The sequence below is a fragment of the Parambassis ranga genome, unplaced genomic scaffold, assembly GCF_900634625.1.
Source record: "Parambassis ranga unplaced genomic scaffold, fParRan2.1 scaffold_61_arrow_ctg1, whole genome shotgun sequence".
Taxonomy (NCBI): Eukaryota; Metazoa; Chordata; class Actinopteri; family Ambassidae; genus Parambassis; species Parambassis ranga.
This window is the reverse complement of record NW_021144807.1, coordinates 191,818-206,214: the sequence shown is the minus strand read 5'-3', so window position 1 is coordinate 206,214 and position 14,397 is coordinate 191,818. Positions and strand designations below refer to the sequence as shown.

The window sequence follows — 14,397 nt, the reverse complement described above, 5'->3', positions numbered from 1 at the left end:
TATTTTAAAAGAGCTGAGGATTTAGCATCTAAAAACGCCTGGATGAATCTTACTCTTCTACGTCACTCTGCAGGTTCAGTTACAGGAAGCACGAAACGAGGCACCTTCTCTTATGCCACGTACCATATGTGGGGATATTTGAGGCTCGTGTAAGGACGTGCGTTGGCAGCATGTCCGTGAAACTCTCGATACTTCAATATCTCAGAAACACCAGAGGGAATTTCTTCAAATTTGGCACAAACATCCACTTGGACTACAAACTAATTAGGAGTTTGGTGGACAAAGAGGACTGAGTGCACTCATTTTAAAAGGCAGTTGAGGGGATTCAGTTTCCTGGGAGCCTTCCTTTAGAGGTCTACCAGGCAACGACCCAGGTCTTAGTGGAGGGATTTCTATCTCCCAGCTGACCCTAACACAGCTCCTACGGACAAGATGGTTTGGAGAGTTTAGAATTAAATGGCAACATGTTTCTAAACAGCTTGGTGTCATGAGCTCACATATCAGCAACATGTCAGGTTGCACGTCTTAATGAAACTTTTGGAGGTCAGCAGCTTTAACTTAGCCTCATTTAAGACTTTTAAGTCTTACACAAAACTCTAAAATGCACAGAATTGAGTGCTTGGAGCATCACAAAAGAAATGGCTGAACCATCCACAGGTTTTCTAAATTACAAGTTTTGAACTTGTGGTGGCTTGGATTAACCCTGTCTAGGTTAATCCTCCTATGGGCAACATAGTATCCACTTGTCACTCACCGGTCACTGAGTGATGGTCAGCAAATCACAGTGTGAGTTTCCTGCTTCAGAAACAAACAGGTCAGGGTATAGTAGCTTCAGCCATAGTTTTTACTGTCAATGGTTCTGCTTCAGCCACTTTTTAGCACTTCTGCTTCATTTCGCAGGTTGGCTTGAGATGGAGTGCTATACATGATTGTGTAATATTATATTAGTCCCCATACTCAACCAGTATTTCACAAATCTATCCAACAAGGCTCACTGGGGAGAAAAAGGCATGTAAGCACAACAGCATATGAAACACACAGTTCATTTTGTGAAGAGCATTGTTTCTGTAGCATGGCTGCCTCTAAAGCTACAGGGGAGGAGCAGCTGCTACTAGCAGAGCTGAGCAGGACGGGCAGTTAGATCTCAAGTTATTTCTGCTTCTTGCAACAAAACTGCAGATGATTGGGTTGTTACACAGCAGGTAGGCTTTAGCAACTGCAAGGGGGAGCACCAGGGTTGACAAAAAACAAATCAAATCACTCTTTAGGTAATTGAGTACAAACAGGTTAATGCTGTTTGATGTGTGGTCTTGAAAGACCAGACCGGCATGAGGCAATCTTCAAAGCCTTCTTCTGTTTTTTCTTCAAGTATGTGATGGAATCAAATGTATAGAGGAGAGAGAGAGAGAGAGAGAGAGAGGTGAGACAGGGGGTCGATAAATAAAACAAGACTCGAGGAAGAGTTATGAGAGAGTACTGTCAAAAAGGCACCGTCAGAATGTGTGAAAGAAAAAGAAGATTGAATACAAGGATAGAGAACGAGATGGAAATTTGAGGGAACGAAAGATGAGGTCAGGATGGAAAATAGACTAATAAAGAGAGAGGAGATGAAACTGAGGAAGAAGAAAGATGTGATGGGTGAGTGGTTGCAGTGGTGGACATGAAATCTAATGAGGATCTCGCAGCATGTTCAAACCCTGCAGACACTAAAAGAATCTCTTAGTGTTTGTTTATCTGTAAACCTCAGAGGAGTGCATTCAACATGAAACATCAGAAACTTAGATGTGTCAAAGGCAATTTACTCTGATACTTGAATAAAGTTGGCTGAGATGGTAAATGACTGGTACTTATGCTCAAAAGCACCAACAGTGGCAGAAGTGGATCCCGGCCCGCTCGGCCACCTGAGCCACTGTGTTAGCTACAAGTTAACCTCTGAAAATACTAGATCCCCACAGCGATGCAACTAAAACGAGTGAAAATACCACAATTAACCTTCAACTGACTCTGCTAGCTTTCAGCCAGTGAACCCTATTGAACCCTATTGTCCAGAAATATAAAGAAACAGAAGGATTCAGCTGGGTTTTATGTGCAGGGTTGGACCATTCATTTAAGCTTGTAGATGCTGTTTGGTTAGATTTAGACACCAAATGTTTTGTTCACAGCATACATGTAAAACAATACTACTGTTCTCAATCTGCAACAAGTATCATTTATTATCCATCCATCCATCCATCCATCCATCTATCTTCAACCTTATCTGGGGCTGGGTGGCGGGGGCAGCAGTCTAAGCAGGGACGCCCAGACTTCCCTCTCACCAGACACTTCCTCCAGCTCTTCCAGGGGAATCCCTAAGGCGTTCCCAGGCCAGCCAAGAGACATAGTCTCTCTACACTGGGTCTTCCCCGGGGTCTCCTCCCAGTGGGACATTCCTGTCATGTCCCACTGGGAGGAGACCCCGGGGGTATATTATTATTCAGGCCCTATTTTTTCTAATTGTAATAAAGAAATTGGAATAACCTTAGCATGCTTAGGCAGCAATCACTTTTTTAAAGACACATTTAAGTTTCAGATAAAGGAACCAGTAGTGTGAAAAGGCTCTGTTTAGAATTCTATGTGGATAAATAATATTTGACTTTAACTATGCTCTGATCCGAGGTTGTATTATTTGTTGTTAGCATTGTTACAAATGTCAATGCGACACTGAATGTGGTTTTCTTTCTCTTTGGCATTCTATAGAGGCTGAGGGACTCACGCCCAACCCTACCCAGTTCACACCCTTCTGCTTTGTTGAGAGACTGAATTTGCAATTAGTGCAGATTTATGACTTGGGCAGTCTGTGGCAAATGAGACAGAAGAACAGAAAGAACAAAAAGCGGCCTAACATTATTATAATGTATACATATACTCAGATATACATTACATGGATCCATCATACATGAAGCTCTGCTGCAGAGAACAGATGGAAGTAGAACTGCAGCCTATACTTTTATGTTATGGATTATAGTTGTAATTAAAGTGTTCTAGATGGAAGGACCGTACTGCATACCATTAACCAGACGCCTCACACTAGGAATTAATTGAAAGAGAAGTGGATACCGACAATGACGGAGAGTCGGTCAGTGTTCACAATTATACATCCAGTAGGATAGAACCAAAGTGAGAGACAATTAGCAGAACTAACACAGAGGAAAGACATGATGGACACGGCAGAAGTTAGGCAAACTAATGATTGACAGAGTGAAATGGATGGAAGAGAGACACAGAATCACTTTTGGGTTGATAGAGAAATGGGTTAGGAGGAGTTCTAGCTCCTCAGAGCAACACTGAGGGAAATGCTAATATTTAAAGGAGGAAAAGTGATCGGTCCCACCTGGGCCTGGGCTGTAATAGGCCGCTGCATAATGCATGCAACTCAATGAGCACACAGTAAGGGCCGAGGTTTTAATTTAAGTCCTCTGCTCTGTCAGTATCTATTAGAAACAAGCTCTCTGGCTATCCCTCTGTTGACACTATGGGCTTAATTATCCTGCTGGAGGACGGTGAGTAGAAAGCTCTGCTTCGCTTGCTCTTTCGCAGCATTATGCTGGAGGCCGGCGATTTCCAACCATTCTCACCCTCTGGGATCTCTGGCTACGTGCACATGATGAAGACACAACGCTGCAGGGCTGAGTGCCTCTTACCAGGCTAATCCACACAAAAACATGTTTACCGTTTCATCTTCAGCAGCACTGATCTTTTTTATTGTGACGTGAACTTCCAAAATGCAATTATGTTCTGCTGTTTGCACCCAAATACCATACTACTTCTAAAGTTTATTTTGAAAGGAGTATGTTGAGTTTAAAGATTTGAAAAAAGAATATACTTTAATATTATATTATATATTATATTATATATATTGATAAAATACTTTGGGAAGTCAGAAGCGAACTGTTTGATAGTTTGATCATCCTGTTGGAATCTGGTTTTGTTTGTCCATTGTCCAGCTTTCTGTGTGTGAGGGCACTGAAAGTGTCCAAGGGGGCTTGTAGTCCACTCACCATTAAGTCTGTCGTGCCCTGACATGCCTACGTGTCCCTAGGCAGATTGGGCTTTGCTCCCAGTCCAAAGTACTTTGACTATAGTGGCTGTATAAATACAGACCATTTACCCACTGTGTTACTTACTATAGTGAAAGTAAAGGAGTTAAGAAGGCAGAGAAACTTGAGACAGATTGAAGTTTTGCTTGTTAAATGTATTTAATGCAGTGGATGGATGTGTTTAATCTAAGCAGCATTTAAATTCACCACTAGAGGGCGCTGAATAAAATGCTCCATTAGTTTTGAGTCAGTAGAGTTGATAACACATGTTCGTTATTTATTTTCATGAATAAATCCTTGCTTATATTCCTTACTGTAGAAGTGAAGATGAACACTGAGCGCAGAGAGTGTTACACACTAGTAAACTATCACTGTCTCCAGCCTTTTTTGTGCTGCAATGCTTTATGCTAAAAAGTGCTTAAGTAGCTGCTGGAGAGCATGTGATTTATGTGTGTGTGAATGGCAGGGAGAGGGACACAGATAGGCTGTCAAAATGATTAATTCCCTGTTTGCATGACCCCGCGCTCACCTCTGTCTCTTTCCATCTCCTCTCAGTCTCTCTACCTCTCCACTTTTTCAGCCTCCTGACTTGTTCTTTCTATCCCCGCTCTCTGATACACTCCTCCCTAATCACTACCTCCTTTCAGTCTTTAGATTTTTTCCCATTTGGTCAACTTTTGACATCCATCCTGTCATTGGAGTCAATCTGATTGGATCCTCTTTTCTCCCCTGTGATCTCTCTCTCCTCCATCTCATTTATGAAGTAAAGAAACTCCTGAAGATCAGTGTTGATCTTCTATAAGCAGATTTAAGTCTTCTAACACCCATCTGAACTCTTGGTGAAGTCTACATCTTTAAAAGTGATGGTAAGACTCAATTGTTGTCCTTTAAAAATAGCACCTGTGATCATGGCTGGGTGAATATCCTGAGGGATTTGGAAGCAAAATATCTCACCGAGAGCTTTTCCTGACTCTGACAAGTATTATTTCCCCTGAAACCAAACCAGTACTCAAGAGATGAAATGATTACTTGATAAGAAAATCAACTGTCTCCAATTTTGATAATGGATGAATTGTCATCCAGGTCATGAAGTATCCAAGTTCTGCCTTTCAGCCAATACCCACTGCATGTCACATTTACAGATTTTTAGCTCTTCTCGAATCATTTTACACCCAAAACCTAGAAGCACACATAAAAACCGGTCTTATAAGTGTGAGTTATCTATGAACTCCTGCTTTGAGTGCAAGATCGAGCGTCGTCACATACTCGGGTACTCAGATGCTCTTCAAAGCAGACTAAAAATCAGACTAAATGGTTGATGCAAATTTAACACAGTCACTAATTACAAACACGGGGAAGGGTGCAATTTGTCTCCTGGCCTTGAAGCTGAAGCACAGCTCTGGATGGCATTATTTAATGTCATGTTAAAATTAAAAGATGTTTAATAAGGATGTCCAAATTGTCTCTTGGTTAGTTGGTTAGAGATCATTGTCACTGATCAAATACTGTTTGAACGCAGTGAGTGTGAGTGTGAGTGTGTGCCTGTGAGTACTGGTGTCAGCAGAAGAGATGGGTATGACTAATGAAGTAATGACTTTAACAACAACAAACACACAGATGCAGACAGTCCAGTATGTTGGCCCTGAAATGAAGATCTGAAGTCCCCAGTGACAAATATTAAATAAAAGTTATTTTGTTATGTATGCAAGGTACATTTGTAACATCCAACCTGGGAGCAGAGGTGGAATTCAAGCCCACCACCCAGTTCTTTAAACTTACATTATTAGATTCCCCAGAACAATATTAAATCAGTCAATCAGGAACTCATAAATGGCATGAGTCCATCAATACCACCAGTGATCATCATCATCCTCATCATCATCATCATCATCATCATCAAAAACTGATCCAACAGCAGAGAAAAGCTGCTAAGATGTTGTCTATTATTATCATTATATAGTAAAGATATTTGTTCTAAGTAATGATGATGAAACGTGCATATTTTAGGCACAAACATTGAAATAAATGAATATTCATTCATGCCATGTTTATTTCGTTCCAAGGCTTTTTTAAGCCTTCAGGCTTTGTGCATTTTCTCACTGCTGATATCTGATACTATCAAAAACCAGTAAACCCAGTTCCCATCCAAATGTCAATGTTCATTGGACGCTGCTTCTTTATTAACTTAGAGAGGATCTAATAAGGAAGTCGCGTTCAGCTGCCTTTAAGTTAAGCAGGTTAAATGCCTGCTCTACTCCTGTGTTCACATACTGAAGGGTGCTTATGTTGCCGTTTGTTTGGTCAAGGATTGAGTGTTCCTCGGGGAAACTGACGTCTGTGCACACCCTGTAGAGAAAGTTAGCATCTAGTCTGCCTACACTCAAACATGACGGGATTTACCTACATTTTAAATTGACATCAGAGCGAATGGTGTTAAGGTCTAGTATATATACAATTTAACAACCAACCAGGATGATAATCTGCTCAATAAGCTATTTTGGAACCAGGCCTCTGGTCTTTGATATGTTATGTACCAGCAGAAAGGATTTTTACATCAACTCAGTGCTTGTTTCTAGACACCACAGCTTGCAGTACATAATCTATGCATGACACAAATGACTATACTGTATCCATATAACAACACACACTAATGAAAGTTCACTCTCTATTAAATATAAGTACTCAACAGGAGTATCAGAGTATTTATTTTCTGACATGCCAAACGTACAGGTTTAGTAGCTGACCTTCTACAGTAATTGGTGTTGGTATCTATATAAATGTGTGAAAACAGTGAGTGTTTACTGTAAAGATGCATGTAAAGGCTGTCCGTGAAATTCCAAGCAACAAAGAAATCTGCTGCTGACAGCGGGAGCCAACGCAGCCAATCTGCTGTGCAACAGCTTCTGAGGAACCTCGCTTACAAGAAGCTAGAGAGGCCGAGAGAAAAGGCTGGCCCAGATAACTGGATATTACACAGGCACTCTACTACACACAAAGTCAAAGGCGGTCAGCTTGGTTTTTGACTCGTTAACCTGCACGCACACCCACAAGCAAACCGGGCTCGTACAAACACACGTGCTCACATTTACCCTCGATCCTTTGATTGAATTTTTTCACACACAAACACAGAATCACCGTACACATGCTTTCCATCTCTCCCTCCTCTCAGTATACTCCCAAACACACACTCACCAGGACAGATGGCCATGCTATGTGCTCTCACTCAGCAGATGCACAAGAGCATTAATCATGAAACGAGACTCAGAGGATTTAACTGCAGCTTCCTGTAGAGAACCCTGCTTCATTTTGTCTTGACCATCACAGAGAAGCCTGCCTTCTCATATGACTTTAATGTAAAGACGCCACATAAAAACCAATTTCATAGCTGTTGAGTGTTGGTGAGGAGAAATGCAGAATTAAAAAAATACAAACATTATAAATTAGAAAATATTGTGTAGCTCAGACGGTAACAATGCCCCAGTTAGCTGTATTCTCCCCACCAGGTGCAGCCACAGTCAAATATATACACACACTGGGATCAAGGGTTGGCAGCATCACAGTTCACCCGTAATTATGCGTAAGTTTAAGTCCGAAAATTAAATACTTAAATAATTACAACGTGAATTTGTGTGAACGCTTTATATCAACACGGAATGGTGTAGAACACTTTTTAGGTATGCTTCTCTGTGGACTGTAGTGGATCGATTCTTAGTTAATGTTTTTTCAGCTTTGGCTTTTCAAAATATCAATTCACACTAAACAGCCCCATCAAGAAGTAACTCAACATATTCTGGCATCCTGGTGGCAGTTGTTTCTTTCGTTCTCCAGGTAACATGAGTCCACTAATCGTCATAGCAACCTGCTACGGACTGGGTGATTTCACGGTGCTCAAGTACGGCAAGACGGTCGACTAGCAGCGTGCTGAATGTTTTCATTATCAGACAGAGTGGAGGGCGTTGTGGAGGCTCAGATGAAACACCTGTGGCAGTCTATAGTAGCCGCATAGGTGCTGTTCACTCCTGGCAGAGCTCCTACCTGGGTCATCTGGCCAGAAGTTAAAGCAATGACCTTTGTGTCCAGCCATGAAAAATTTGTACTAAAATCCCACAACCAGCAAATCAGCTTCATCCAGAGCTGGATGGGATATTTTGTCACTAAATCGGCTACGTGTCGCAGCACTTGGCAAGATATATTGATGTTATTCATCTATAATTTTTCTACAGAAGACTGCTGAGGATTGATTGATTGTTGATAGGTTATGTATTATTACTGTGGTAGGGTTTTGTATAATAGGCTACAACACTTTCTTTTTTTTTTTTATTTAAAGTTTTATTAAGTTTTATGAAATATATACAAATGAACATAGGGTCACAATACAACAGTTAGTCTACACCAAAAACAAAACCTATCTCTGACATGCCATATAACAAACTTAACTTAATGGGCTGGAAGCAATCCAGTCCATTAAGTGAAATGCAAGAGAGCCTCTAATTCCAGTGTTTTTATCAGTCTTTGCATATTTCCAAAAATGTTCCCAAGGACACGTCCTTTCCTCCATGTTGTCCTTTAGTCTACAAAGCATAGACTCATAGGATGCTGTCTCCACCATTGCATCCATCCAGTCCAGACTGCTGTTTTCCAGTGTCTTATAATTACTCTTGAAGCTGTAACTAGGCCCACCATAATAACAGAAAATATTCCTTTTGATACTGTTGATAGTTGAGATCTGTCCCCTATCAGACACATAACAGGAGTAAGGGGGGTTTTTAAACCAGACCACCCACTCAGGAAGTCCACCACTTTTAACCTAGAATTGGCTACAACACTTTCTTAAAAAATCCACCACAAGCACGGTGGAGGAGGCTTCTCCTTAGTTGAAGCTGCTGGGTTTCTCTGCAGACCATGTAAGATGATTTCCCACCCTGAAAGGCTGATCACTGTTTACAGGATAATCAGCAGTTCCTGAGGTGAATCCTAAGAGGTCTGTAACCATTGAGGAGACCTGGGTCCACCTCTTCCAACCAGACACCAACCCAAAACGTAGAAACACCAGTTTCTGGTTCTGAAGAAATCAAATTCATAATGTGACAAACACAGTGTGCCTTTAAGATCACAGTCTACAGAAGCAGTTTATCAAGCTAAATGCAGCAGTATACAGTTACTTGAAATACAGATGATCTTTGTCACAGAACTCAAATCTTGGAGGACATTATTTCCACACAATAAATGGAAGAAAACACCTCTCACAGAGCTAAAACCACCCACACACCCGAGCTCTAGACATGCTGGGAAAGCCAGAGAACACGGTTTCACAGTTCATCAAGCAGTTCTGAGAAAATCCTACATGACTTTCCCATAATACATCTGGCCTGGCATCCACAAAAGAATAGAAAATTCTGACCTACTATTAAATAAGAAAGCACACGACCTGCAATAAAACATCTGTGGCTAAAGCCATCCCGCAGGACTGGTCCAGTTAAGCCCAGTGTGGTTAAATCAACATGGATTGCGGATTTGACGCATGGCTGGATTAAGGCCCCCTCGGAGCCCAACCGCGCACACGTCTGAGACAGAGTTTGGATGCTGAGGCCCGGGGGAGCCGAAGGTGCTAAGGGTTTTTACACTGTTGAAGCTGCAGGCTGGTGTTGTGCAGAGGGAAGAACACATTGTATTGTCCCTTTTTATTACAGCATCATTTTCAAGACTTATACACAAAGCTGGTTTCTGATGCCAAGTGCAAATTTGATACACCTGCATTTTACCTGAGTACGTCCATTTTAGATGACTTCACTACATTCCTGCAGGAAATGCTGCTTCATATTATTGTGAAACATGCGAGTGCTGCTTCATGCTCATCCCTCATCCCAATTTAGAAGAAAATCAACATTACAAATATTTGTCATCTAAAGGAAGACGCTGCAGACAGTGACTCCACCAGCTGTCCCCATCCCTCACTCTTCATCAGCATGAATCTCAGCTGTAGTGGACTTTTCCTTCAATCCATAAGCTTGTATAAGTAACTGCAGCAATCTGTGGCAAACTTACATAAAATGTACTAAATGTCATTTACTAACAATAAGCATATGTCGTGAGATATTCTTATTATAAGTTTTAATCACTCACACAAAGAACCCAGACATTTAAATTGTTCTATTTTAGTCACATATTAAACCATGAAGGGAAGTGCACAAACACAAACCTCATGCAAATGTGTTTCAAATGAGCTCTGCCAGTGTTTCAGTAATCCAGATATTTCATTAGCCTGGGCGACCTACATTCCCCGGTGGTTTGGATTAACAGAGCCTGAGCTTCTACTGTTGCTCATCTGATCTCATACCATCCTCGGCTGAACTGCGGCGGCCATGATTAGTGGTTGACACTGCTCTCTCTCTCTCGGGGAATAACAGAGTGCGCACTTCTTAGCCCTTATAACAATGAGCTAGTCTCACGGGGAATTACAGGGACAGACCTCCTGAAGAGGCCATGGATGGGGCTAATGTTCCCTCCAGGATCCTCTGTGGCCTGCGGGGCACTGTTAGCCCCGGGAAAATACAAACAAACAAAACATAAGGGTGCTAATTAGTATGTAACAAAGATAACAAAGCAACTTAATGCTCGCGCAACATTGAAATTACTCTGGGCTCATTATGTCCTGATTTTATAGGAAGTAACTGAAAAGGCAATTTACAGTTGGTTTTTAAGCTTACAGGAGTTTGATTTTAGAACTTGAGGAATAATAAGCTCTCACATGAGAAGCTGGGGATAATGTACAGCAGCAGCTGAATGGCTGAGTGGCCTGTCCTTGTCATTTAATAGCTGTAAAATAGAGCTTTTTTGTGTGTGTAACCATCTGTAATCTTTTTTAAAACTGACATAAAGGGGCACTAAAGATCATTTCACTGAATATGGAGGCATGGAGTGTATGTATTGTAATGGACTGAAGGTATCGAGTTCTCTTGTTTTGTTAATGCAGTGTCTTATGTCAGTGAAGGCATCGTAACAAAGACAGTTAAGGACAGGAGTCATACTTGTTACTTATGCCTTATTGTTGCCTTGTTTATTCACTATTACAGAGAAAGTGTGCAGCCGTAGTGTTTAACAGCGTCCTTCCACTGAGACATATATTATTTTGAATTATTTCTATGTTTACATTAATCCTCTGCAGCGTTGCAGTAATACTGTACTGAAACTGCATTTTCTTTCATTATTGTGTATTTTTCTAAAACCATTCCACTGACATCTTTGGCCATACAGAAGAGCAATCACTGCACTGTATGTGGGAATCAGATTCAGTACAGTGTAGGCAGAGCTGACGTGAGGTTAGCAGTCAGAGGACTGCACGGACCAGATAAGCTATGACCTTCCAAAGCTTCTCTGTAGGAACTGTGCATGTCTGAGATACTCTCAGTTCCCAGGGACTGATGGCATGTTTACACCAACAATCTGTGCCCTGAAATTAACCATTGGTGTTGAATTCTTGGAACATCCTTCTATCAAAGATCAACCTTAAAAGTTGACGTTTTAAAAGAGTGTCCGTACAATCAAGTGGATTGACAGCTACAGAAGATTTGGAAGATAATATCTGGGTTAAAGAATAAACTTTTTACCAATCAACATATTTGTTGTATTCCTCCTTTGAGGCTCCATACAAAACCTGAGATGTGATGAATTTTCAAACAGTTTCTGAGAGGTTAGACATGACCTACAGTCCTCATCATATCAAACATGAGGCAGCCTCAGCCATATTTTGAAGGAACACTGAATCTGGATGATGGACCTCTATTAAGGGAACATTAAAAAGTAATAGCAACGCACTGTGTTGTTCTTTGCCAAGATCAAAGCAGCCTGCGGTGATCAAATTTTCATAAACACATGATGTTGTGTAATAATGATTTATGACTGATTCAGATGGAGGATTTTCTTCTAAATCAAAGGAAGATGTAGCATTATGGCGAAATGTACCTTCAGTTTGAAGTCTGACTCACTTTCAGGATAAGATTATTAAAAATGATGGACTGCAGCAATTTTGCATGTTCCACTAAGAGCGATCATTCAGTGAGAATGAATGCAGTGAACTGCTTTCAAGGGAACAGTGAAAACTGAAGGATGGAGATGCCAGATGGATAATTTACTCTTGAAGCAGGAAAAGCTTTGCAAATGATTGAATATTGTAGTTTATCAGCATTAATTTATGTTTAATCTCTAGGACATGCTGGATACAGTGTTAGGTATTAAGAAGAGCTGTTAACAGGGTAGTTGAAGGTCTCCTTAAAGTGACACAGACATGCCGAGTTGCGTTCAGTCAGATGATCATTCTGTGTTGAACATACAGTGGGGAAAAAAAGTATTTAGTCAGCCACCAATTGTGCAAGTTCTCCTATTTAAAAAGATGAGAGAGCCCTGTAATTTTCATCACAGGTATACCTCAACTATGAGAGACAAAATGAGAAACAAAAATCCAGAAAATCACATTGTAGGAATTTTAAAGAATTTATTTGCAAATTATGGTGGAAAATAAGTATTTGGTCAATAACAAAATGTCATCTCAATACTTTGTTATATACCCTTTGTTGGCAATGACAGAGGTCAAACGTTTTCTGTAAGTCTTCACAAGGTTTTCACACACTTTTGCTGGTATTTTGGCCCATTCCTCCATGCAGATCTCCTCTAGAGCAGTAATGTTTTGGGGCTGACGCTGGGTAACACGGACTTTCAACTCCCTCCAAAGATTTTCTATGGGGTTGAGATCTGGAGACTGGCTAGGCCACTCCAGGACCTTGAAATGCTTCTTACGAAGCCACTCCTTTGTTGCCCGGGCAGTGTGTTTGGGATCATTGTCATGTTGAAAGACCCAGCCACGTTTCATCTTCAATGCCCTTGCTGATGGAAGGAGGTTTTCACTCAAAATCTCACGATACATGGCCCCATTCATTCTTTCATTTACACGGATCAGTCGTCCAGGTCCCTTTGCAGAAAAACAGCCCCAAAGCATGATGTTTCCACCCCCATGCTTCACAGTAGGTATGGTGTTCTTCGGATGCAACTCAGCATTCTTTCTCCTCCAAACACGACAAGTTGAGTTTTTACCAAAAAGTTCTATTTTGGTTTCATCTGACCATATGACATTCTCCCAATCCTCTTCTGGTTCATCCAAATGCTCTCTAGCAAACTTCAAACGGGCCTGGATATGTACTGGTTTAAGCAGGGGGACACGTCTGGCACTGCAGGATTTGAGTCCCAGGCGGCGCAGTGTGTTACTGATGGTAGCTTTTGTTACTTTGGTCCCAGCTCTCCGGAGGTCATTCACTAGGTCCCCCCGTGTGGTTCTGGGATTTTTGCTCACAGTTCTGGTGATCATTTTGACCCCACGGGGTGAGATCTTGCGTGGAGCCCCAGATCGAGGGAGATTATCAGTGGTCTTGTATGTCTTCCATTTTCTAATAATTGCTCCCACAGTTGATTTCTTCACACCAAGCTGCTTACCTATTGCAGATTCAGTCTTCCCAGCCTGGTGCAGGTCTACAATTTTGTTTCTGGTGTCCTTTGACAGCTCTTTGGTCTTGGCCATAGTGGAGTTTGGAGTGTGACTGTTTGAGGTTGTGGACAGGTGTCTTTTATACTGATAACGACTCCAAACAGATGCCATTAATACAGGTAACGAGTGGAGGACAGAGGAGCCTCTTAAAGAAAAAGTTACAGGTCTGTGAGAGCCAGAAATCTTGCTTGTTTGTAGGTGACCAAATACTTCTTTTACTGAGGAATTTACCAATTAATTCATTAAAAATCCTACAATGTGATTTTCTACATTTTCTTTTCTTATTTTGTCTCTCATAGTTCAGGTATACATATGATGAAAATTACAGGCCTCTCATCTTTTTAAGTGGGAGAACTTGCACAATTGGTGGCTGACTAAATACTTTTTTTCCCCACTGTATACTCTACGTCACTGCGAGCTTGTTTATGTTACTGTGTCTTGGTCGTGTAGGCAACGTCATCTAAATACAGCCAATAACAACAATATACTCCTGATTCCCAAAATGAGTCCGGGATGTGATGCACTACATGAGGAGAAGCTGTGTTTCTGCTGTGAATCAGGGCGCTTTAGAGAGGATTTTTTTCCTATAAAGATTAACTGTGATTTCTGTGTAAAGGGCTGAAATTGTAATGCCTTGCCTGAGCCAAGCGCAGTCAAATGCAGCTGGGAATTTTAAAGAAATGGATATGGATGAAAAACTCAGTCTGTGTCAGACAGAAGTTCCTCAGCGTCTTGATTTAAAGACTCTGTCCTGTCTCTTTGTGATAAATTAAACCTCAGCTGTCA

General features: G+C 41.2%; 1 protein-coding gene across 2 annotated transcripts in view; it reads right to left on the bottom strand.

Annotated features, from left to right (window-relative positions):
- LOC114431213 (carbonic anhydrase-related protein 10-like) overlaps positions 1 to 14,397 on the bottom strand; it is a 58,707-nt gene that overhangs the window by 11,448 nt on the left and 32,862 nt on the right. The window lies entirely within an intron of this gene.